This window comes from Sapajus apella, unplaced genomic scaffold (assembly GCF_009761245.1).
Source record: "Sapajus apella isolate SASKATOON/1434 unplaced genomic scaffold, GSC_monkey_1.0 scaffold48, whole genome shotgun sequence".
NCBI classification, from domain to species: Eukaryota; Metazoa; Chordata; class Mammalia; order Primates; family Cebidae; genus Sapajus; species Sapajus apella.
Genome location: NW_022436988.1, coordinates 17069642 through 17096301, shown reverse-complemented (window position 1 = coordinate 17096301; position 26660 = coordinate 17069642). Strand labels below are relative to the sequence as shown.

Below are 26660 nucleotides of genomic sequence, written 5' to 3'. Positions count from 1 at the left end.
ATAAACATCAATGAAAACTGCTACCTTCATCTTTCTAGAAAGAAAAACTCAGAATCTGAGTCTCCTGCTACTTATAAAGTGTGTGTCCTGTGAAACTGTCACTAAGAACCTCCCAGCGACATAGGACTCCTCTGTTCCTCTGTTGAATAGCCTCAGGCTGCAGCGGAAGACACGGAGACACCCTTTCGTCCAACCGCTGGCCTCCATCATTAACAGGGTGCTTCATTCTCATGCCGAAGTCCACAGAACAGCAAACATGAGGAAGCTGCTTTGCTTGAACTTTGTAGTAAGTATTTCAGGTGAGGTATCCACCATCTGAACAAGTCACAAAGAAGTCACCTGGAGGAACACCACATCCTCTTCAGGCTTGAGATGACAATGAGTTTTAATTTCTGATAAATAATAATCTCCCAGTGATTAGAGATAAGGAGATACTCACCGGTGCTCAACAAATGCCTGCTGAACTAATGGAAGGCATTCGCTTCCACCTGCCAAAGAGGACTCTGTGGCAGGAATATTGCTTATTCACTGATCTTAGTTTTTTTTTTCATAAGTCTGAGATCCTATTTCCTTGGTTGTGAACACCCTAATCTCCCACAATTGCTATCATAGGGCTCAGTGCAGGGGGACAATCTCCTACTATGGGCTGATGGGTCCTACATTGGCCACCAGAAGAGCTGACTTTAAATTGTTATCTGGTGGGGCACAGTGGCTCACACCTGTAATCCCAGCACTTTGGAAGGCCAGGTGGGTGGATCACTTGAGGTCAGGAGTTCAAGACCAGTCTGGCCAACATGGTGAAACCCCATCTCTACTAAAAATACAAAAATTAGCTGAGCATGGTGATGCATGCCTGTAATCCCAGCTCCTAGGGAGGCTGAGGCACAAAAATCTCTTGAGTCTGGGGGGCAGAGGTTGCAGTGAGCCAAGATCACGCCACTACACTTCATCCTGGGCAACAAAGTGAGACCCTGTCTCAAAAAAATAAAAAACAAAAAACAAACAAAAAAATTTAGTCAAGATGAACGGGTTTCAGAGATTCTGAGAGACATCCTGGAATTGGGGAAGGCGTATTTTTCTAAAAAGAGGGTTTGATCACTTTCATTTGATCATCAAAGAGATCTGTGGCCCTAAGGATGCTGAGAACAAGTGACCCAGATGATCATGAAAATTCCTCCCGGTTAAAAAGCCTGTGGTGTTGAGCGGCCTCTGCGTCCTGCTAGTCTCCTCCGTCTTGCTCCTTGGCTCGTTCCTTCTCTTCTTTCATCCCATAGTTAACCAACTTGGGCGGTACACAGAGGGGCTGCCACAGAGCGGTGGGAAGTGGCAGCGGTCATAACGTGGTGTAATTGGAGAGCACGGACAAGGTGAAACGGTCTCATCTTCACGCTCAGTTCATGGCAGGAGCCACAATTAAGCCAACACCGTTAAAAACAAGCAGAGGGTTAACCAGGCCCCAAAGGAAAACACTCAGCCACAGCGGTGATTCATTTGGGCTCCCTGGTGGCGGCAGGTGCAGCTGCCAGAGCTCTGGGAGGTGGAGGCAGGATCTGCTGAGACTGTGTTAGGATGCAGATGCCTTTTGTTTTTGCACCAAGCCAAAGCTTCACAGGGCTGAGCCTGACACTGGAGAGCTGGGACCTTCATGGTCTCATTTGCTCCTTGGGCTAAATTTGTCTCCTAGGATGGGACCTGGGTGCAGGAGTTCACGGAGACACTTTTCCTATATCACCTGTGATCATGTTCCCATCTTTGGCTATTTATCAGAGGCAGGGAGAAGAAGTGTTTATCCTCTCCCTTCTACTCTCTACCCACAAGTCACCTGTGGTGGATTCTGGTGTCAATCTGGCTGACACCCCTGGCTACCCCAGCCATACACACACTAGAGAATGAATGCTAGTAGGAAAAACTCCTTTAAATATGAATCTAGAAATGCTACGTGGAGAAGATGAATCTGGATCATTACCATCTTATAGATTCCACAGTCAGAAGGGAGTCATTGTCTCTTTTTTGTAAAGTATTAGAATAATAAGCATCAAGTGTCTTACAAATCTTCACACACTTTGACCTAGTAAGCTTACACTTTGAGAATTTATCTTAAGGAAAGAATCTTGGTGGCCAGGTGCAGTGGCTCACGCCTGTAATTCCAGCACTTTTGGGAGGCCAAGGCAAGTGGATCACTTGAGGTCAAGAGTTTGAGACCAGCCTGGGCAACATGGCAAAACCCCGTCGTCTCTACTAAAAAATACAAAAATTAGCTGGGCATGGTGGTGGGTGCCTGTAGTCCCAGCTACTCAAGAGGCTGAGATAGGAGAATCACTTAAACGCAGGAGGCAGAGGTTGCAGTGAGCCAAGACCGCTCCACTCACTCCAGCCTCAATGACAGAGCAAGACTCTGTATCTTAAATAAAAAAGAAAAGAATCTTGGCAAGACACAGTGGCTCACACCTGTAATCCCAGCACTTTGGGAGGCTGAGGTGGGAGGATGGCTTGAGCCCAGGAGTTTGAGACCAGCCTGGACAACATAGTGATACCTTGTCTCTACAAATAATTAAAAAATTAGCTAGGCGAGGTGGCATGCATCTGTGGTCTCAGCTACTCAGGAGGCTGAGGTGGGAGGATTGCTTGAGCCCAGGCAGTGGAGGCTGCAGGGAGCTGTGATTGCACCATTGCATTCCAGCCTGGGTGACAGAGTGAAACCCTGTCAAAAGCGAAGGAAGGAAGGATGAGGGAGGGAGGGAGGGAGGGAGGAAAAAAGAAAATAATCTTAAAGGAGAAAAGTATGCACAAAGATTTTTATTGCAATATTATTATGATAATGTCAAGGGGAAAAAAGACTGAAAAAGAAAGAAAACAGCTTAAATATCCCACTATGGGAGAATGGCCAAAGAAGTGAAGATAAATCCATTTCCTGAACCATTCTGTGCTGTGTGGTCATAACTGAGAAGGAGGGGTACACTGATAACACGGAATATGTCTTAGCAGCCTAGATCTCTCCTTGAGCAGAAGGTCTTTCTAAATTTTGTAATTGCTCTTGCTTCATTTCTAGATTTGTTTCTAGATTTTGTGATTTCTCTTGACACAATCCGTCAAGATCACTACCTGGGGTGGCTCTCCATAAATCCACAATCTGGGGAATCATGAATTCTGCAGCTCTTTTCTCTACAATAGTAACTTTCATGGTTTAAGATCCAAGCGTAGAGGAAAAATTTCTGTACTTTCTGCACAATTTTTCTGTAAATCTAAACTGCCCCAGAAAATAAAATCTAGGCCGGGTGCGGTGCCTCATGCCTGTAATCCCAGCACTTTGGGAGGCCGAGGCCCGTGGATCACCTGAGGTCAGGTATTCGAGACCAGCCTGGTCAACATGATGAAACCCTGTCTCCACAAAAATAAAAAAAATAGCTAGGTCTGGTGGCACACACTTGTAGTCCCAGCTGCTCGGGAGGCTGAGTGAGGCAGGAGAATTGCTTAAACCCGGGAGGTGGAGGTTGCAGCGGGCCAAGATCGCGCCACTGCACTACAGCCTGGGCGGCAGAGCCAGACTCCGTCTCAGGAAAAAAAAAAAAAAGAAGAAAAGAAAATCTATTATCCTGTAAAAATTGAGGGGCTGTGGAGTAAGGTGCAGTCCTAGTAGCTATGTAGATTTTTATCTTCCTGTGATCTGTACAAGCTACTGAAGATACAAGGTAGAGGTGGCTGATGAGGAGGGATGTTGGGAAAGGTCTACCAGTCATCTTGTTTTATGCTTCAGATACGATTAAACAGAGAAGCCTAGCCAAACCACCGTTCCTCTCTACTATAACTTTATTTTTTGGCTTTCAGGAGCTCTCTGGGGGAAGCAATTGACGAAGACATGCCAACAAAATACAGGTTCAGCAAGCAGGAAGGCTGGAAGCAGAATTCGTGTTTTAACGATGCTTTCCTACTCAAGCTCTGCTCTGGCAAAGTGGCTACCGGTTTGGTGGAGGGAGGGGATGCTAGTTGCTAGTTAATACTTTAGGCATGTGGGTCTAGCATTGGTTCAGGGTTTTTGTTTTTTGTTTTTTAGATGGAGTCTTGCTCTGTCACCCAGGCTGGAATGCATTGGTGTGACTGCAACCTTTGCCTCCTGGGTTCAAGTGATTCTTCTCCCTCGGCCTCCCAAGTAGCTGGGATTACAGGCATGTGCCACCACACCCGGCTAATCTTTGTGTTTTTAGTAAAGATGGAGTTTCATCATGTTGGCCAGGCTGTCTCGAACTCCTGACCTCAGGTGATCCGCCCGGCTTAGCCTCTCAAAGTGCTGGGATTACAGGCATGAGCCATGGTGTCCAGCTGGTTCATGGTTTACTGATTATTATCTAATAGCAGCAAATCCAGTTGGGGAGAACCTGAAAAGCACTAACGGCTGTGAATTAAAAGAAAGTCCAGGTTACCAATGATGAAAACCATCTCTACTGGCCATCTCACTGAGAACATGTTCACAGACAATTCAGTGGTGACTTTTCATAAATATATACATATACAGGAATATGATCCAACCCAAGAGTATTTCAACTTGTCTTCTACACGGTCCTTGAGACAGAAATAAAAAGGATAGGCTTCATGGGTCTCTTCAAAACCATTTTCTTTGCTTTTTTTAAACATTAGGTTGGTGCAAAAGTAATCATGGTTTTTGCAAATAGATACAGGGTCTTGCTACATTGCCCAGGTGCATCTCAAACTCCTGGGCTCAAGTGATCCTCCTGCCTTGGCCTCCCAAAGTGTTAGGACTACAGGTGTGTGCCACTGTACCTGGTCTCAAGTCTCAAAACCATTTTTGGTCTCTATTCTTTTTTCTGTTTCCCAGAATACAGTTGGGTAACCGATATTTGTTCTTAAGTTAGAATTACTGGGCTGGGCACGGTGGCTCACGCCTGTAATCCTAGCACTTTGGGAGGCTGAGGTAGGCGGATCAGGAGATCAAGACCATCCTGGCCAACAGGGTGAGACCCTGTCTCTACTACAAATAAAAAATTAGCTAGGCGTGGTGGCAGGTGCCTGTAATCCCAGCTACTCAGGAGGCTGAGGCAGGAGAATCACTTGAACCCAGGAGATAGAGGTTGCAGGGAGCTGAGATAGCACCACTGCACTCTAGCCTGGTGACAGAGTGAGACTCTGGCTCAAAAAAAAAGAAAAAAAAAAAAGAATTACTGTATTTAAGGATAGCACTCTAGAGAGGAAGAGGCTGAATGCCCACCACTAGACGAATCGACAAATACTGATTAAGCGCCTACTGTGTGTTCAACATTGTGCCTCTGAAAAACGTATAAGAGAAAGTCCACTCTTAAGGGGGCTATGATTTTGTGGAGACTATGATTTTGTTTTCATCAACATTACACAACATATAATCTATATATTACTACTAAAAGACATGTTTCAGGCAGAGTGCAGTGGCTCACACCTGTAACCCAAACACTTTGGGAGGCCGAGGCGGGTGGATCACTTGAGGTCAGGAGTTTGAGACCAGCCTGGCCAACACAGTGAAACTCTGTCTCTATTTAAAACACAAAAATTAGCTGGGTGTGGTGGCACATGCCTGTAATCCCAGCTACTCAGGAGGCTAAGGCAGGAGAATGGCTTGAACCAGGGAGTTGGAGATTACAGTGATTTGAGATTGCACCACTGCACTCCAGCCTGGGTGACAGAGCGAGACTTCATCTTAAAATAAAATAAAAATAAGATGTACTTCAGACAAGAGTACTCTAGTAGTCCAAATTCAGCAAGGAGAGAAATCAACACAGGTCCATAGTGGTTGGGGCCCAAGACGATTATTTGGCCAGCAGGGGTGATACAAGAGACTGGCTGATTGGCGTCGGGAGGAAAGAATCCAATCCACATGGTGCCTGCAGTGTGGTCCAGAGACACCAGGCCAGGAATATAGCTCAGGGCTGCTGAGGTTTCCATCTGGGGGCCCCAGAGAACTGTCTGCTGGTGCTGGGGGCTCTAGACACTGATGACCCCAGATCCACTCCTGAACTGATTTTGGCTTTGGAATGGAATTGAAACCTATCTGCTAAAACAGTGGGAAGTAAATTGCTTTTATTTAATCCCCATCAAACACTCCACTTGCCACAGGATTTTGGGGGTATTAGGGCTGAGTAAAGGAAACTCATCTATCAGGGTCGGGCCGGATCGTCTTAGCTGCTGGGTAAACTTCAGTGCTTCTCCGGAGAACGCTTTCTGGAGGACATCATTAGGCCTTTGGTGCAGAGGGGAAAATTGTTTTTCCAGAGCCAGCAGGGAGTTGTAAAGCAAACTGAAGGCAAAGGTTTCAGTCCTGAGAGTGTCTGAGAAAATCCTGTTCCCAAGTGAGGTGGTGATGAACCTGTCCAGCAGGAATGGGGAAGGGTGAAGGGTAGGAAGGGGAGCCCCAAAGAACACCTCCGTCGATCTCCGTGAGACTGGCTTGCTGTGCCTTTCTGCTTTCCTCATACTGTCCCGTGTCCTTTCAGTGACAGATCAGTTACCCTCCAGTGTCCTGGGACTGAGTTTTAAAGGGCTCTAAGGCCGGGTGCAGTGGCTCACGCCTGTAATCCCAGGACTTTGGGAGGCAGAGGCAGGAGGGTTGTTTACAAGCAGGAGTTCAAGGCTGGCTGGGGCAACACAGTGAGACCCCGTCTCAACAAAAATTTTAAAATTTAGCTGGGTGTGGTGGCAATTATCTATGATCCCAGCTACTTGGGAGGCTGAAGCAGGAGGACCTTTTGAGCCTGGGGGGTCAAGGTTGCAGGGAGCTGTGACAGCACCACTGCAATGCAGTCTGGAAGACCGAGCGAGACTCTGTCTTAGAAAACAACAGAAACAAATAAAGGGCTCAAAACAGAGGAGGCAAAGAGGGAGACTAAGAGACTGAGAAGGGATGTTCAGAAGGCTGTCTTTAGGCCTCGGTGATATTTCTAGGCTGTTCTAGTTACGGGCTTCCGGGAAGGAGGGAGAGGGCGTGAGGATGGGGTCAAGCTCTCAGGGGTGCGAGCTGGCAAAGTGAGGACTCCTCTGAGGCGAAGAGTGGCGCACCTCTGCAGACAAGTGGGTGAAATACTGACATGAGCCTGCAGATGGCAATGGGTGGGGGTGGGGGGTGGGGGGTGAGCTGGGAGCGGGGAGGGGAGGGGAAAGCTCTCAGAGGAGCACCTGATGGTGGGGACAGCTTTGATCAAAGATGAAGGGGAGATAAAGGAAGGCGGCTGCCCTCAGCTCGTCTGCAGGCATTGCACGTGTTGGCCTTGGGTCCCCGGCAGTAAGCGAGGGCACGGGCACACACGGGGTTGGCCAGAGCTCCAGAGAGAGAAGTTGAGCCCCCAGTGGAGTGATTGGCAGTAGAGTGAGAATGCTGTGGGGGTCCTCGGGGGGCCCAGAGACAAGAGTAGAAAAGAGCCCCTGGATCTGGGGCCACCTTGAGGGAGCCGATTACAAAATGTGGGTATTCATGGTGTCAGGAACGGGGGCTTGCCTGACTCTTTTCCTAGTCACTGAATAATGTTTCTCTCTATTAAACTACTTAAACTTCCAGATGGAACTCTGCCAAGAAGGCTGGCAAGATAGGAATTTAGGGAAATTCAGCATCATGGCTACCCCCAGTCTGAGCACACAGAAATATTGTGGGGGTCTCCTACACAGTTCACTCTGGCCCCTTCATCAACAAGCCCGCTTAGAAGGCATAAAGCATATCCTCTAGAGTTGGCTTTCTTTCTTTCTTTTTGAAAAGATTTCTTAGGAACAGAGGTTTTTATTTTTATTTTTTTCTGAGATGGAGTATTGTTCTGTCATCCAGGCTGGAGTGCAGTGGCATGATCTTGGCTCACTGCAACTTCTGCCTCCCAGGTTCAAAAGATTCTCCTGCCTCAGCCTCCCAAGTAGCTGGGATTACAGGTGAGTGCCACCACACCCAGAAAATTTTTGTATTTTTAATAGAGATGGGGTTTCGCCTTGTTCTCACTATGTTGGCCAGGCTGGTCTCAAACTTCTGACCTCATGTGATCCACCTGCCTCAGCCTCCCAAAGTGCTGGGATTATAGGTGTGAGCCACTGCACCCAGCCAGGAACTAGATGTTTTTAGTTTGAAAAATACAGTCAAATACAAGGAAGAAATTGGCAACAACCCATAAAAGCTTTACATATCTTTTTTGTTTGTCTGTTTGAGACAAGAGTCTCTGTCACCCAGGCTGGAGTACAGTGGCATGATCTAGGCTCACTGCAACCTCTGCCTCCTGGGCTCAAGTGATTCTCGTGCCTCAGCCTCCTGAGTAGCTGGGATTACAGGCGTGCACCACCATGCCTGGAGAATTTTTATATTTTTAGTAGAGGTGGGTCTCACTATGTTGGCCAGGCTGATCTCAAACTCCTGACCTTAAGTGATTTCCCCACCTTGGCGTCCCAAAGTGTTGGGATTATAGGCATGAGCCACTGTGCCCAGCCAACTCTCTGGTTTTTAAAGGACATCTTTCTTCCAGATCCATGACAGTCTCTGCAGCTAGAAAAGCTGGCCTTTCCTGAGGCCTCCCTGTCCTGAACATTCATGAATGAAGGCAACTAGGCTTTTTTTGTTCTCTGTTATTAAATGTGTGCAGCAGAGGGAGGGGTTAGAACACTCGAAAAGAACACCTTAAATGTGTTCAGACCGGCCAGTGGTGGACATTTGTCCTTTTTTTTCTCCGCCCACCCCAAAGGTCACAGAAAATTCAAAACAATAGATAAAAACCCGTCAACAACAATACACCGGAGAGAAAGGAGGACAGGAATAACTTCGGGCATGGCTCATCTGCGAAGTTTAACATAAAAAGCTGCTGACGAAGGCAGCAGGGGAAAATGAGAACAGGAAGATGAAAAAGCAGAGGCTGCCTGGGAAAGTGGAGAGGCGGAAATCTAAGAGCACAAAGGATCACAAAGTAGACACGAATCCACAGTGGGATCCCTTTGAGGGAAAGGACACATACGTCTCTTCCAGCGTTCGTGTCTAAAAAGAGCTCCAGTAAACCAGTGGAGAGAACCAGTTTGTGTCACGACCTGAAGTCCCACATATGGTAAACCATGGCTCATCTGGGTGAAATAAGAGGTGAGGAGGCAGATTCAAGAGGCAGTCATCAGAGCGATACGGTGACCAATGAGAAAAAGATGCTGTTTGGAAAAACAACGTTCTAATCAGGTCCTATAGGTCATGGTAACTAATTAAGAGGAGAGAGGCCGGGTATGGTGGCCCACGCCTGTAATCTCACCACTTTGGAAGGCCGAGGCTGGTGGATCACTTGAGGTTAGGAGTTCAAGACCAGCCTAGCCAACATGGTAAAACCCTGTTTCTACTAGAAATACAAAAATTTGCTGGGTGTGGTGGTGCATGCCTGTAATTGCAGCTACCTGGGAGGCAGAGGCAGGAGAATTGCTTGAACCCAGGAAGCGGAGACTGTAGTGAGCTGAGATCGTACCACTACACTCCAGCCAAGGCAACAAGAGCAAAACTCTGCCTCAAAAAAAAAAAAAAGAAAAAAAGAGGACAGAAAAGTACAAAAATACAAGTGGAAGGATTACAAATGCTATGACTCAATGCGTTTACTAAAAAGGCTGTAAGGGCACAAAGTCACTTCTTTTTTTTTCTGAGATAGACTCTCGCTCTGTCACCAGGCTGGAGTGCAGTGGTGTGATCTCGGCTCACTGCAACCTCCGCCTCCCAGATTCAAGTGATTCTCCTGCCTCGGCCTCCTGAGTAGCTGGGACTACAGGCATGCTCCACCAAGCCCAGCTAATTTTTGTATTTTTAGTAGAGACGGGGTTTCACCATGTTGGTCAGGATAGTCTCGATCTCTTGACCTCGTGATCCACCCACCTTGGCCTCCCAAAGTGCTGGGATTACAGGCGTGAGCTGGGTACAAAAATCACTTCTAAGTTACAGTTCCCAGGGCAGTTGCAACAAGGGCCCTTTCATGAGCTTAGTCTAATTTCCGTGCAAGGTAGCCTCAATCTGCATTCTCCTATGGGCTGCAGCCTCCCTTGGACACACAGACCATCTCATGAGTCCAGGCCAACACTTCACATGTGAGCTTGCCGATCCTGGCAGCAGAGACGCGGAACGGTTTCCCCGAAGTATGATCAATAATGCCTCCTAAAATAAGTCTCAGAAGCTGAGCTTAAAAACAGTTCCAATTTCTCCCCGTTCTTACTGATTTCAATTCACAGGGTGGTCTCTGGGAACTAGAACTGCTGGTTTTCTCTAAAACTGACAAATCGATATTGAGCCTGGAGACTCGGACAGCCTTTCACAGCCTCCGTGTTTGGTGTGTGCCACGCCGAGGTGAATCGGATCCTCAACCTTCTCTGAACAATGAATTCTTTGCACAAAGAGGCAGGGTTCCTGACACAGCCACTACACTAGCTCAGCCTCAACAGAAGAGAATGAAATACTGGGACAGATGGCTGCCGCGTCCCGTGCGGTGGGGTGGCCGCTCGGGGCATGGAAAGACGACAAGGCCAGCAGCCCTGCTCTCAGAGTTTCCTTCTCTTGTTCACCAAACAACTTCCCGAGGTACATCAGGGCTTGCGTCTCCTTCCAGCTCATTCCTGGTGAGCCTCTCTGGGCAAAAACAATGAAATGGGCAGCAGCCCAAAACCACTTAAGAATCATGATAGATTGCATCTACTGTCAGGCAAAGCAAAAGAAAGGAACAAATTGTTACATGTTCCTGGTAGGCTCTGTTTGGTTTGGTTTTCCCTCTATGTGGACTGGCCATGATTTCCGTCTATGTGGATTGACCTCCCAAGGCAACGTCAGGGAAACTACGCAAGGCCTCCTGGCTGAGTTCCACGGCCCCTGCCCCCCAAGGCAGCTGCCTAGAAGACTCCAGAAGGAACCCTCCAGGCACGGGTAAGCCAGGCTTGGGCCGGCAGGTGGGGAGGGTTTGGCTTCCAGAGCCCTTCCCAGGGTTGTGGTAGAATTAGGTCCGAGGCCCCTGGGTGGGCCTGTTGTTTGTATTTTTCCCCAGTGGGGAGAAACCTGCCGCCTCATCCCTGCCTCCATGGGCCAGCTCGCATATACGCTGTCATCAATCAATTCTGGCTGTCTCTCATGTCATTAAAAACATTTTTTTTTTTTTTAGTAGAGACAAAGTCCCACGATATTGCCCAGGCTGCTCTTGAACTCCTGGGCTCAAGCCATCCTCCTGCCTGAGCTACCCAAAGTGCTGGGATTACAGATGTGAGGCCATTGTGCTTGGCCTGTGATGTCATTTTTTATTTATTTTATTTGATTTGAGATGGAGTGTCACTCCGTCGCCCAGGCTGGCGTGCAGTGGTGCAATCTCAGCTCACTGCAACCTCCGCCTCCCGGGTTCAAGCGATTCTCCTGCCTCAGCCTCCCGAGTAGCTGGAGACTACAGGCACGTGCCACCACACCCCGCTAATTTTGTATTTTTAGTAGAGACACGGTTTCACTATGTTGCCCAGGCTGGTCTCGAACTCCTGAGCTCATGAGGTCAAGCAGTCTCCTCACCTCGGCTTCCCACAGTGCTGGGATTACAGGCGTGAGCTCCCGTGCTTGGCCAATTTTAAAAAAAACATTTTCTCCTTTTTTTCTTATCACAATCATACTAGTTCTTTATTTTAGACAGAATAAAGAATCTTTATTATAGAATCTCGCCTGTGAAGTGAGAGCAGTGTCGGTTCCCCCCCACTGGGTGGTAGAGAAGATTTGATGACATAAAGCAGGGAAAGCCCACTTCATTTTGATCTGGCCTGGGAAGTACCCTGCCAGTGACAGATGTCAGTATCAACAAGGAAGGGAAAGCATCCACAAGCCTAGCACTCTTTTTCCTTTTTTGAGACAGGGTCTTGCTCTGTTGCCCAGGCTGGAGTGCAGTGGCGCGATCATGGCTCACTGCAGCCTCAACCTCCCTGGGCTCGGGTGATCCTCCCACCTCAGTCTCCTCAGTAGCTGGGAATATAGGCTATTTTTTTTGTAGAGATACGGTTTTGCCATGTTGCTCAGATTGGTCTCAAACTCTGGACTCAAGTGATCTGCCCGCATTGACCTACCAAACCAGCACTCTTTTTTTTTTTGAGATGGAGTCACGCTTCATTGCCCAGGCTGGAGTGCAGTGGTGTGATCTTGGCTCACTGCAACCTCTGCCTCCTGCGTTCAAGCAATTCTCCTGCCTCACTCAGTACGCTGAGCAGCTGGGATTACAGGCGCATGCCACCACACGCAGCTAATTTTTGTATTTTCGTAGAAATGGGGTTTCACCACGTTGATCTCGAACACCTGACCTCAAGTAATCTGCCTGCCTCGGCCTCCCAAAGCTAGCACTCGTTTTTAAGGTCTGAACTGCATTTCTATATATGGTTGTAACATAAATGAGCCGATCTGCAATTGTTAACATGTTTAAGAGCTTTCCTTTTTATTTTTCTAATTTGGTAATGTTATTTGTAATAACACAGTGAACATCTACAATAAAATGTTAACCTTTGATCACTGATGACCTAATGAATCTCCTGAATATCTCAGACACTTTTCCTGAATTCTAGATGCATGGATATCAACTGACAATTAGACATATTTAAAGCTACATTCACAATCTCCACCTTTACCACTTTGGCTCTAAGGTTTAAGTTTGTTTTCCTTTGTGGTCTTTTAACCATCCAAGGTCAAAACTTGGGTGTTAACCTTCACTCGTATTTCTTTCTCATTGTCACATGTGATCAGGCACCAAGTTCTATTTATTCCACTGCCTCTGTATCTCACAAATCCACCTTCCTGATAGACATCTGAATCCCCCGTCTCATCTGCATAATTGTGGACTCTTAACTCTCTTTCTCTTGAGACTCTGATCTCCACATCCATCCATCCATCCATCCATCCATCCATCCATCCATCCATCCATCCATCTATCCATCCGTCTGTCCAATACCCCAGCCATGAGTTTTCTTCCCAATATGCTAGGAAGCTTTCCTCAGTGCTCCTGAAACATCAGCTTACGGCAGAAAGCTCAGAGTCCAAAAGTCAAAATATCTGGTACTAATCCTGGCTCCACCACTTAGGAGTTGTATGACTTTAGGAAGTCGTACAGGCCTCGATTTCATCTCCTGGAAGTGAGGGCATTAGCTGCCACACCCCCTCACTGAGCTATCAGGGCCTGGTGGGGTACTGGGTAGGAAGATGCTCGGCAAACTCTCAAATGCTACACACATGTATGGACTTAGTATACCTGCCTCCTCTCATCAACTCATCTCCCTGGACCACCCTTCCTTGCTCTGGGCCTGCCCTTATGGCCCTTTGGAGCCTGAAGCTTCCTGTCCATACGCTGCTTACCCTTCAGCCTTCAAGGTTCTCACCCTTGCTCCTCCCGTGTCCTGAAGGCTCTCCCCACCCTACCTGCCTGGCACACACCAACTTATCTTTCAAGATCTTGGCCTCTGCCAAGGCTTTCTTGATCACCTTTTTGTAAATATTTTAGTAGCGCAACAATGTATATGATGAATTCAGATTTTGGATAACATTCAGTTACTGTTTAATTCTTGGGCTCTCAAGGTCCCAACCCCTATCTCCCTGATGGAATTGCCAGGAACTTCTAATAAGTGGTTTGTCTTAGCTGTTGTTACTTTTGTTAAATTAGGAGGTCATATATCACACTCCAAGAAAGGTTGAAACATTATCTCTCAACTCCAAGCTTTTAAAGTCTCTCCTCCTAAACCAAAGCCAATAAAAGGCAACCGGCTCATTGTGATTCTTGTTTTAAAAAACATTCATCTATCAAACTGAAGAATCCAGAGTACATTTCCTGGTTATATTGGTTTGGATAGCTGTCTGGACAGAGATGAAATTAACTTGACAGGTGACAGCAAAAGTCATTCATTTTGCTAAATTCTGCAAATCTGGACTTAGAAGCATCCCAAGGATTCTGGTAAAAGGGTGATCATTGCTGAAGTACCATTCAGTGCCGCAGTACTACAAGTACATGTGGCCTTGGAAACGTGGGAAACGAGCTACAGGATATATCTCATCCAACTATGCATCCCTCAGACATCTTCCAGTGGCTCATACATTAATAGAAGCTCAACATTCAGGGCTGGGCGCGGTGGCTCACGCCTGTAATCCCAGCACTTTGGGAGGCCGAGGTGGGTGGATCACGAGGTCAAGAGATCGAGACCATCCTGGTCAACATGGTGAAACCCCGTCTCTACTAAAAATAAAAAAAAATTAGCTGGGCATGGTGGCACGTGCCTGTAATCCCAGCTACTCAGGAGGCTGAGGCAGGAGAATTGCCTGAACCCAGGAGGCGGAGGTTGTGGTGAGCCGAGATCGCGCCATTGCACTCCAGCCTGGGTAACAAGAGCAAAACTCCATCTCAAAAAAACAAAAAAAAAAACAAAAAAAAAAACCAACATTCAATGTTTTAACTTTCATTTTTTGCTTCTGTTGCACTGAACTGTTAGACTGAACACCAGGTACGTTGAATTTTATTATTATTTATTTGCTAGTAGTTTACTCATTTTGTTTGCCAGCAGATGACATCTTGTTAGCCAACAAGTAGCAGCAGATGTAAAAAGTTTAGAATATCTATACATAGATATATATATATTTTGAGATGGAGTGGTCCTGAGATCCCAACAAGCTCCCAGGTAACGCTGGCGCTGAAGACTCTCATATCCTGACCTGCTATTCTGGGCATTTATCTTTGAGGCAGGGAGCATGGAATAGTGGAACAACACAGAAAAATAGTGGCCAGTGACAGAAGATCCTGGGTGTCAGCTACTGTGAAAATGATCAGATTTGGGGTCTCCATGGATTCCCCTGGCAGATAGCTCTGTGGGATCACCTGAGGTCAGGGGTTTGAGACCAGCCTAGTCAACATGGTGAAACCCTGTCTCTACTAAGAATATAACAAATTAGCCAAGTGTGGTGGTGGGCACCTATAATCCCAGCTACTCAGGGGGCTGAGGCAGAATCATTTGAACCCAGGAGGCAGAGGTTGCAGTGAGTCGAGATTGTGCCATTGCACTCCAGCCTGGGCAACAAGAATGAAACTCTGTCTCAAAAAGAAAAAAAAAAAAAAGAAAGAAGAAGAACATGAGAACATGACCAACTCTCCCCAGGCCTCCGACACCAGCTCTGTGATGAACACAGCTTCAGAAAACAAAGGAGGCTGAAGTCTTCTCAAAGGCCAGAAAATAAAATACAGGGAAGGCTATGCACAATGGCTTATGTCTGTGTTCCTAGCAGTTTGGGAGGCAGAGGCAGGAGGATGGCTTGAGCCCAGGAGTTCAAGACCAGGCTGGGTAACACAGGGAGACCCCATCTCTACATACATACATATATACCACAGGGAAGCCATGAATATTGGGGAAAGGATATTTTGAAAGTCCAGAAGGACTCTGTATTGCTAACATAGAATTCTTGCCAAAGATTCACTGTCTGAATCTAATTGTGAGATCACAGTGGGGAAAACCCAGCGATGAGAACATGCGCAAACCCAGCAGGTGCTCTGCAAAATGCCAGTGTCACGAGAGACAAAGAAAAGCCGAGAAACAGGCCGGGCGTGGGAGGCCGAGAAGCGCAGATAACATGAGCTCAGGAGTTCGAGACCAGCTTGGGCAACATAGTAAGACCTCATTTCCACAAAAAAATAGAAAAATTAGCCAGGTGTGGTGGTGCATGCCTGTAGTCCCAGCTACTCGGGAGGTGGGAGGATTGCTTGAGCTCAAGAGGCAGAGGTTGCAGTGAGCTCAGATCATGCCGTTGCACTGGGCAATAGGAGTGAAACTCCATCTCAAAAAAAAAAAAAAAAAAAAAGAAAGAAGAGAAACGGCACCAGATTAAAGAGGAAACTAAAGAAAGTGACAATGAAATGCAATGTGTGAGCCTCTACTGGAACATGGATCATGAAGGTTTATTTATTTACTGATTTATTTCTTAAGAGATGGGGTCTCACTACGTTACTCAGGTTGGACTTGGACACATGGGCTCAGGCCATTCTTGCCTCAGCCTCCTGAGTATCAAGGCAAGTCATGAAGTCGTGACGTTTTTATTTTTTAAATTGTTTTTTCTTAAAATTGTTGTTTGCTATTGAAAAAACATTTTGGGATAATCAGCAAGATGTAAATATGCTTCTGTATCAGATAATAGTATTGTATCAATATTAAGCTTCCAGAACCTAAGCATTGCACTATGTTACGTAAGGGAAAGCCCTTGTTCTTAGGGCACAATGAAGTATTCAAGGGTAAAGGGTCAGGCCATATGTGGTGGCTCATGCCTGTAATCCCAGCACTTTGGGAGGCCGAGATGGGTGAATCACCTGCGGTCAGGAGTTCGAGACCAGCCTGGCCAACATGGTGAAACTCCATCTCTACTAAAAATACAAAAATTAGCTGGGTGTGGCGGCAGGAGTCTGTAATTCCAGAAACTCGAGAGGCTGAGGCAAGAGAATCGCTTGAACCCAGGAGGCGGAGGCTGCAGCGAGCCGAGGTCGTGCCATTGCACTCAGCCTGGGCAACAAGAACAAAACTCCGTCTCCAAAAAAAAAAGAGGAGGGTAAAGAGTCATGATGTCTGCAAATAACTCTCAAAGCGTTCTGGGGGTGGGGTGGGAATCATGTGGAAATATGTACGGAGAGGAAGAGACAAAGCAAATGGAGAAAAATGTTAACAATCAGTGAATCCAGAATCGCTGCACTCTTCTTCTTGCAACTTCTCTGGAGCTTTGGAATTTTCCAAATAAAAAGTGTAAAAGAAGGCCACAACAAATCTCGTGCTGGTTTGGAGCAAGCAGCAAGACGGAGCGCGTCCCCTAGCCTCTGAGAGTTGTTTTTGACAGAGCACCCAATGCCCATCCGAAGCCATCAAGCCATGGGCAGTCGGGAGAGGGAGAGCACAAGGGGGCAGTCCCCAAGCTTACCTGGAAAATGCCACCTTTGCTCTGCTGCATTATACAACTCCCGGGACTGGCATCCTCTCCTGAAATCTGAGATTTCAGAAGGCTACACCTTAAAGGGAGGAGTTAGTTAGAAAAGCACCATCTTGCACAAAGTCAAACTGGGTGCTCGAACGACGCTCTGCCAGTAGCAAGACTTCCAACTACTGCACGTCTCTTCTCAGAGCAGCGCAGGGCAGGAAGGCAGCAACCCAAAGCTGTGCACACATGGTCTTTCCTCTAACTCCAAGTGGAAACAATGAACCTTGCTGATGATTACTTTCCCCGTGCTGGAGGTCACACGCTCCATTCTGCACATGGGAGAGCCAAGGACAGGAGAGTGGAGCAGGTTGGAAGGGTTACTGCAGAGACCATTTTAAGGTCAAGCGACTGCCAGGTTTTCAGACAGGCAGTGGTTTGTTTCTGTGCTTATCTGGATAACCAAGGAGAATGATCTCATGGACGGTGGCTAAACAGGAATTCTTTTGCACATTTCCACCTCTTTTTTTCTCTCCCTTTTTATTATTTTTTAATAAAAAACAGGGGAAAAAAAAACCTCTTCTGGCACTGAGCCTAAAATCTCTTACTTGTGATGCTAATCTCTCCTCACTGGCTCCGCACCACCGCTGTTGGCTCCATGCCTGTTTAATATCGTGGTTGCTGATAGCAGGTTGTGGCCGCGTTTCCATTATAAAGTTCAGCTTTAAAAAGGTTTCTGAGATGGAGACACAGTCTTCCAGGCAAAGGGTCCTCACTTCATGCCTTGTCATCCAAGTGTGGGCCAGGGGTCTCCCACCTGCATTTGCAAACCGCTCCGACTTAACGCCGAATTTAAACATGCACCTTCGGAGCTCCTTGGAAAAGCTGGTTTTCAGTGTGAAACTTTGCTCTCTAAACATCGTCCCATCTCTTTGAAGGCAGTTGAATTTGGGTCTGGGTAAAAAAAGGATCCCTTGTCTTTTTTTTTTTTTTCTTTTTTTTTAGACAGAGTCTTGCTCTGTCGCCAGGCTGGAGTGCAGTGGTGCAGTCTCGGCTCACTGCAAACTCCACCTCCTGGGTTCAAGCAGTTCTTCCGCCTCAGCCTCCCGAGTAGCTGGGACCACAGGTGCGTGTCAAACGCCCAGCTAATTTTTGTATTTTTAGTAGAGACAGGGTTTCACCATGTTGGCCAGGATGGTCTCGATCTCTTGACCTCATGATCCACCCCCCTCGGCCTCCCAAAGTGAGGATGCCTTGTCTTAATAACAACAACAACAAAATGATACATGCCACATTGGGTATTTAAGGAAAAGATGCTTTTCCCCAAGTTTTGATAAATAAAATGCTTCTGTATTTTCCCTCTTCTCTCTCATTTCTCTTAATCCCATTTTTCATGATTTATGTAAGACTTATTTACATACTGAAGACTTTTTCAACCAAACCACGAAATAATTCCCTCACTTATCACCTATTGTTTCACTAATTCAGTCAGCCAGTTGAGGGCAGAAAGCTTCTATCTCTGAGGCTTCCTACAGAGGTCCATTCTGGCCCCAGGATCTGCTTCTGAGCAGCTGAGGTAGAGTGTGGAAAGAGCAGACACAATCAAAAGACCCCAGATCTCAGTTTTGTCAATTATTCGTTGTGTGGCCTTGGGCAATGTATTAAAAACATCTCTCAACTGCAGTGCCCTCATCTGCAAACTGAGCTTTAACCTTATGTGCTGTTATGAATATTAACTGAGATAATACTTAGTACGATGCTCTCTTAACTAGAAGTATTAGACAATATTCTTTGGGTGCTGGGACTTAAAAGGAGCTCCACAAGTGTTTATTGGCTTCACTTGATTTCCTGATAACGGGGCAGGGGGCTAGCTTTTGTCTGGCAGTGGAAGAGTTTTCCAACCTGGTTCTAAGAGCGTCTTCCTGTCCATTACTTATTATTTTATTGTCTATTATGATTCCCAGGAACATCCCAAAGCGGATACAAGGACTTACTGTACTCTTTTTACTTACAACTAACATAATTTAGAAGGTTGACGGAAATACACAAGGCACTAATGCAATTTCCCCCAGCTAAAATCTTCATTAAGGAAAGGTTGGGAGGTTTTCAGGATGAAGACACAAAGCCAGGAAAATTCACAATAAACCCCAGGAGGACTCGCCACAGTCGGGAGCAAGCTCTGTTCCCAGGCTGGACAGCGGCTGTCAGTTGGCAGGCAATGTGAGCCCGAGGTCTTGCAGACCACGGAAAATCCATAAACAGTTCAGGACAAAGACTTGCAGAGTTGTCTCTTGCTCCACGCAGGGAGCCATGCTGAGAAGTTTTGGCTGTGGGTCCTTTGCCACTTGATTTCAGCTGAGGAAGGCACATGGGGACTACGAGATAGGAAAAATACACTGTTCAGATGTGGGGCTTAGGAATAGAGCTCTCGGTTCAACTTTGCTCCTGCCAAGGAGCCCCTGGGTTTATCATTAGCCTTGTTTTATTTTATTTTTATTTTTATTTTAGAATTTTACTTTATTTATTGAGACAGAGTCTCACTCTGTTGCCCAGACTGGAGTGCAGTGGCATGATCTCAGCTCACTGCAACCTCTGCCTCCCGGGTTCAAGCAATTCTCCTGCCTCAGCTTCCTGAGTAGCTGAGACTACAGGCATGTGCCACCATGCCTGGCTAATTTTTTATTTTCGGTAGAGACAGGGTTTTACCATGTTGGTCAGGCTGGTCTTGAACTCCTGACCTCAGGTGATCTGCCCGCCTCTGTCTCCCAAAGTGCCGGGATTATAGGCATGAGCCACCGTGCCTAGCCATATTTAAAAAAAATTTTTTTGAGATGGAGTCTCACTCTGTCGCCCAGGCTGGAGTGCAGTGGCGTGATCTCAGCTCACTGCAACCTCTGCCTCCTGGGTTCAAGCAATTCTCATGCCTCAGCTTCCCAAGTAGCTGGAACTACAGGCGCACATTTTCATGCCTGGCTAATTTTTGTATGTTTCTACTAAACATACAAAACATCTCTACTAGATGAGGTTTCACTATGTTGGTCAGGATGGTCTCAAAGTCCTGACCTCAAGTGATCCGCCCACCTCAGCCTCCCAAAGAGTTGGGATTACAAGCGTGAGCCACCATGCCTGGCCTAGGACTGTTTTATTTTTAACTTAATTATTTTGCCTTTGGGTCTCTGAGGCTAATCTCTCTGATGTTCCATCTCTCTGGTGTTCCTACCCAGATCCTCTTTCTCTGAGAATTTGTTTTCATGAGAAACATCCCCTCCTTCATATGTCACCTGCATCCTGCTGTTAGCCTACCAGCCTCCCCTTCTAATCCTGGGGAAGCTGACTTGACCCAGACTTGAGGCCACCCAGCTCCGCCTTCCATCCATGTTGGAAGATGTATAAAAACTGGATGCATGGCTGGAAGGCCATTTTCCCTCACTATTCCAGTTGATAAACACCCATTATGTGGTACTAAATCTGAGAAAATTCCTAGTAATAACAGAGTTTTTAATTAAAAAAAAACAACAACAAAAAAACAGTAAGGGACATTATTACCATGATAATTCCTTTCAGAATATTTGCCTCCCTGCAAAACTTGGAAGTAGAAAAAAATTCCTTTGACAATGCTTCTTTAAGATGCGAATGACTTACTTCCTTTTCCTCACTGTGAAAATTTAAGCCTTCAACCAGACTTTAAAAACTAGAGTAGCTGACTCTATGTACCATCTTTTTTTTTTTTTTTTTTTTAAGACAGAGTCTTTTTCTGTTGCCCAGACTGGAGCAGTGGTGTGATCTCGACTCTGCAGTCTCTGCCTCCTGGGTTCAAGTGATTCTCTTCAGCCTCTCAAACAGCTAGGATTACAGGCATGCACCACCACGCCTGGCTAATTTTTTTATTTTTAGTAGAGACAGGGTTTCACCTTTTTGGCCATGCTGGTCTCAAACTCCTGACCTCAAGTGATCCCTCTACCTCAGCCTCCTAAAGTGCTGGGATTATAGGCATCAGCCACTGCACCTGGCTCCATGTATGGTCTTATCTCATTTGTAGAGCCAAAGACAGCAGATTAGTTGTATGAAAGCTCATGCTCCAAGGCTAAACTAACCTAGAATTGAGTCCTAGATCTGACACTTGCTAGCTCTGAGTTTGTACAGACCACTGGCTCTCACTAATCCTCAGTGTCAGTTGTAAAATGGGGATATTAATAGTTGTGAGGATTTCATGAGATTGTGGCTATCTATATACAGGTTGGCAGGATGCTGGGCTCATGTAAATATTCCTGCCAATATCCGTATGTCTGTCACCATTATTACAAGTCAATATCCACATTGCTGCCATCATGATTACTTCTTTACTCTCAAAGATGTTACTTCCTAGCCAGGGCCAGCTGGTCTAATCTCTACCCTCTTTGCCTTCCTTTTGATGAGAAAAGGGGCATGGGGGAGCCTGCCTGCTCCAGCTGTACTTTGCAAAAGGGCCATTAGATGGGGCCCTGCCACAACCACTCAAGTCAGCAAGTGGCTCTCACTCTGGACTTTGAAACAGGGGAAAAGGTATGAGAAGACTACTGAATTCTGTGAGTATTGCTCAGATTGATCAAATGAACCCATTGGCTCTGGTGTAAGAGGTGACCCAGGGGCCTGGTGTGGTGGCTCATGCCTGTAATCCCAGCACTTTGGGAGGGTGAGGCAAGAGGATCACTTGAGCCCAGGAGTTGGAGACCAGCCTGGGCAACATGGCAAAACCCCACCTCTATACAAAAAATACCAAAATTAGCTGGGCGTGGTGGTGTGCACCTGCAGTTCCAGTTACTTGAGAGGCTGAGGTGGGAGGATCACCTGAGCCCAGGAGGTCGAGGTTGCAGTGAACTGAGATCATACCACTGTACTCTAACCTGGGTGACAGAGCAAGACTCTCTCTCTCTCTCTCTCACACACACACACACACACACACACACACACACACTCCTGAGGTTAGTGGTCACTTGTACAATGACTGGCACTTTTCCGGGGCCCTCCTCCTCCAGGCTCATGCTTTCCAGCCACACACCTCACTGATGATCAGTGATGACTGCTATTATTTACAGACCACCTGACCCCTGGCTTCATGAACGCCATGGACCATGCCCAGGACTCCACCTTGCCCTAGCTTATATCCACATCTTCGTGATTTCAGGGTCCACATGGGCAGCCCGTCAACACTACAGGCCCAGCCTCCAAATTCCTTTTCTTTTCCTTCTCCTCTAATGACCTTCACCTCCATTCCACCTCTAACCACTTCCCTTCAAGCTCCACGGGCTCTTGAATCTCCTGGAATTACTCCACTTCTGAAATCTGAAAGCTATAGTTACTTTTGCTCCAGCCCCAACCTGTATTCTCCGACTCTCACTCCCAGGACGCTTTCTCCTTGACCTCCCTGAACCCTCCAATCCCCAAGAGTCTCTGTTGGACTCCAAAGCTCATTTTGACCTTCACTTACTCAATTTTTCCATACTCTGCTGAACCTACCCTGAAGACAAATCCTGAATCAATTCAACCATTTCCTGTGCTCCTACACGCAGGCTGCAAAGCACAGCTGGGGAAACAACACAATTATTAGACCGATGGCACCACTCAACATTTCACCACACTGCCAAGACTTTCGAGCGATGCTGTGACTCTTCTCATCCATTTCCCATAAAGGTTATCTTTGACCTTTACGATCCTCCTTCAGCCCTCTTTCCTGACCCCTTCCTTTACAGGAGATGACCTTTCTTCCCATATTACTGGAAACCAGAGGCCTTCAGGCATGTGCTCGTCACTTTCTGCCCCTTCTACCCCTGTTTTCCCATCTGCTTCAGAGGTTCATGAAGCCCATTCACTTTTAGCTTCCAGGAGCAGGCTCTTCCTCGTGTTTTCTTTCTTTTTGAAACAGGATCTTGCTCTGTCACCCAGGCTAGAATGTAGTGGCACAATCATGGCTCACTGCAGCCTCAACCTCTTGGGCTCAAGTGATCCTCCCCACCTCAGCCTCCCAAGTAGCTGTGACTACAGGTGAGCGCCACTATGCTTGCCTAATTTTTAAATTTTTTGGTAGTGACGGGTCTCACTATGTTGCGTGGGCTGGTCTTGAGCTCGTGGGCTCAAATGATCTCCTTCCCCAGCCTCCCACTGTGCTGGGATTACAGGCATGGGCCACCCTGTGCCCAGCTGCTCTTCCTCTGGTAACTCCAAACCTTCACTGGCTACCAGCTCCTTCCTTAGTATTTCACAGTGGAGTTAATGTATAACGTTGTATCATTTGATGGGCCCACGTTTGTTTCTTGTGTCCCATGCCTTGTCCTGGGTTTTAGAATCTATCCTTTCATTGACTTGCAACTGTTGTTGCTAATCAGAAGCCCACAATTAGGATGAGGCTTGTTCCTTTGTATGTGTTGTCTTTCCTCTAAAGGAGCTCTTTTAAAAAATCTTTGATAATCTGTAGTTTCATGACAATGTATCCAGGTATAGATTTATTTTTGTTAATCCCTTAGGATTTAGAGAGATATTACAGGGTAGCCAGGCTGCTTGGGGCCAAATCCCACCACCCAGTTGTGTGATCTTGGGCGAATTATACACATTCTCTCTTTTCCAGTTTATTCACATGCAAATTTCTCTTATCCCAGGGATATTAATTAATGAGTTAATGCATAGAAAGCATATAGAATATTGTGCTTGCTTCGGCAGCACATATACTAAAATTGGAACGATACAGAGAAGATGAGCATGGCCCCTGCGCAAGAATGACACACAAATTCGTGAAGAGTTCCATATTTTTCAGTGGGGGGTGGGGAGTTGAGGAGGGATAACATGGGGAGAAATGCCAGATACAGGTGATGGGGAGGAAGGCAGCAAACCACACTGCCATGTATGTACCTATGCAACAATCTTGCATGTTCTTCATATGTACCCCAAAACCTAAAATGCAATTATATATGTGTGTGTGTGTGTGTGTGTGTGTGTGTGTATGTGTGTATATATATATGTGTGTGTGTATATATCTATATATATGTGTGTGTGTGTGTGTGTGTGTGTGTGTGTGTGTGTGTATCTATATCTATATCTATATATAGGGTTTTTTAAAAAAGAAAGCATATAGAATATTGCCTGGAACATAAGGGCTAAGTAAGATGTTTACCATTACTGTTATTACTCAAATATACTTTGATGTAAGAATTTGTGTCTCTCTTCAATTCTAGAAAATTCTCAGCCTTTATTGTTTCAAGTATTGCTTTTCTGCCATTTCTCTATTGTATGGCTGGTGCAAAAGTAATTGGATTAAAAGTAATGGCAAAAACCATAATTACTTTTGCACCAACCTAGTATTTTTCTGCTCCTATGAGTTAACCACGTGGCAACTCATTCTTTCCCAATTTAATTATTTATTATAAACATTCTTTATATTTCTGTGCTATGAAATGGATTGTATTTCACAATACTATTAATATCTTCCAATTCACTAATTATCTCCTCAGCTGTATCTAGCCTAGTTTATCTTATCCGCTCAGATTTCAATGATTCAGTCCCCAAGTTTTCAAACTGGTTCTTTTTCAAACCTTGTGTTCTTATTTCTTTTTTGTTTCCTAACTTCTTATTCTTTTAAAATGAACATTATTTGTTTACTTTCCCGTCTGAGCAGCCCAACTATACTATTTTAATCAGGTCTATCTATGAAGTTATTTTCTTTGGCAGTGAATTTACATTCTGACTGTTGATACCTTGGCTGTCCTTATTAGCTTTGATTTGTGGGGTTGTTTTGAGGGGGCGGCTTTGCTGTTATTGTTGCTATTGCTGCTCTGTTTATTTCCACCTCCACTCCCTGACTCCTCACACCAATCTCCAGGTTTTACAGATGCCTCCCAAAAGCAAAGCTAGTGCCGTAAGCCACTGTCATGAAACTAATCTTAGTTTATTTCATAAGGGATTCTTTTCAGGTTCCTTTCACCTGAAAGAATGAAAAGAGGGTGGGGGGGCCCTACGTCAGCCTCTTTTTTCCAACAGTGAGCCTGGCTGTGGTCCCCCCGTTTGCATTGAGTACTTTTAGTCCTATTGGCATAAAAGACCTACATCAATACCTGCCTGCCCCCCAGACCCGGAGTCCACCCAATCCAGGCTACCCTCATCCTTTCGAGGTTTTGATCCACGAGTCCAGCTATATCACTTTGACTTTCTCTCTTTGTATTTTATCTGCCGCTGCTCTGCATTTGGAACAGAGAAGATGCATCAGAACATGAACTTTTCCACAGAGATGAGAAATCTTGCGACAGCTTCTCCCTTCCACTCTGAGTCTCCTTCTGATCCGATTCTTTTCCTTCCTTCCATAGCCAAGCATAAAGGATACTACAAACTGGCTTCTACCTCCACCATGTCACTTGTTTTCATGGTGAAAATGAGTCACCAGTGACCTTATCACTCATTCCCACAGGACCTTTTCAGTTCTGTGTTCCTGAAACTCTGTTGCTGTTATTGGTGACAGTTTCTTCCTTATTTTTCTCACTTTCCTGGGACTTTGTGACTCCCAAGCATCCCGATCCTCCTTCTAGCTCTCAGAGCATTCCTTTCTCATCCATCTTTATGGGATGCTCTTCCATTTCCTTCCCGTTAAATGTCAATATTCCCCCAGGTTCCATCCTTGCCCTTCTTTTCATTTTATCCCTCAAGTATCCTTTGGTAATATCCTCCGTTATTATGCTTTCAAAACTACCTTTATGACTACTGAATCTGTATTTGCAGGCCTCAGCTTTGGATGTATATACCAAATGTCCTACTTGTTATTTCACTAAGTTTTCCATGAGTACTTCAAACTCAACTGGACAAAAGCTGACCTCATCAACCTTGCCTGTCTCAGTCTGTTTGGGCTGCTATTTGAAAATGCCATATACTGGGTAGAGTGTGAACAAAAGAAATTTATTTCTTGGCTGAGCCGCCACGCCTGGGCAGATAGCATAATCTAGTTGTGTCCTCACATGGTAGAAGGGACAAGGGGTCTAGCTGGGGACCTTAAGACCTAAGCACCTTCAAAGGCCCCTCTAATGCTATCACCTGGCAGGGGCGCTTAGGATTTTAACATAGGAATTTGCGGGTGAGGGGCACCATAGCATCTCCTAAACTACTTTAAAAAAACTCCTTGTCTTAGTTGGTGGCACCAACACCCATTTGTGACAAAAACCTGAATTATCCCAGTCCCCTGAGCCAATTGCTCCATCCCAACTAGGCACCAATCTTTCTCTCTCTTCCTAATTCTCTCCTCTCTGTTTCAACTGTCACTGCTTTAAATCTTCAGGTGCATTCTCTACCATCTGATCTACTGCAAAAATCTGTGTTCTCTACCAGTCTCTCCCTGCATCACGATCCTGTCTTTCCATCCTGACCCTCTAGCGCTTGTCCTCCGTCCGTGGAGCCTATCATATTGTCTTGACCTATTGCGTTGTCTTGACCTATCATCACATCGTCTTGACCCATCATCGCACTGTCTTGACCTGTCATCACACTGTCTTGACCTATCATCCCACTGTCTAGACCTGTCATCGCACTGTCTTGACCTGTCATCGCATTGTCTTGACCTATCATCGCACTGTCTAGACCTATCGCACTGTCTTGCCCTATCCCACTGTCTAGACCTATCATCACACCGTCTTGACCTATCATCGCACCGTCTTGACCTATCATCGCACCGTCTTGACCTATCAACGCACCGTCTTGACCTATCAACGCACCGTCTTGACCTATCATCGCGTCGTCTTGACCTATCATCGCGTCGTCT

The 26660-nt window shown here is 46.1% G+C and overlaps 1 protein-coding gene, 1 long non-coding RNA gene and 1 other non-coding gene across 5 annotated transcripts in view; 1 reads left to right on the top strand and 2 right to left on the bottom strand.

The window, feature by feature from the left end:
• Positions 1 to 26660, bottom strand: part of PITPNC1 (phosphatidylinositol transfer protein cytoplasmic 1) — a 322862-nt gene that overhangs the window by 65236 nt on the left and 230966 nt on the right. The gene's annotated exons all lie outside the window — the stretch shown is intronic.
• Positions 23569 to 23675, top strand: LOC116525863. The gene has a single exon (XR_004257860.1). It is a non-coding gene; the product is annotated as a U6 spliceosomal RNA (small nuclear RNA).
• Positions 23977 to 26660, bottom strand: part of LOC116525790 — a 3134-nt gene continuing 450 nt past the window's right edge. Inside the window, exon 2 of the long non-coding RNA XR_004257823.1 lies at positions 23977 to 26481. This is a non-coding gene — a long non-coding RNA (uncharacterized LOC116525790). The remainder of the gene's footprint in view (positions 26482 to 26660) is intronic.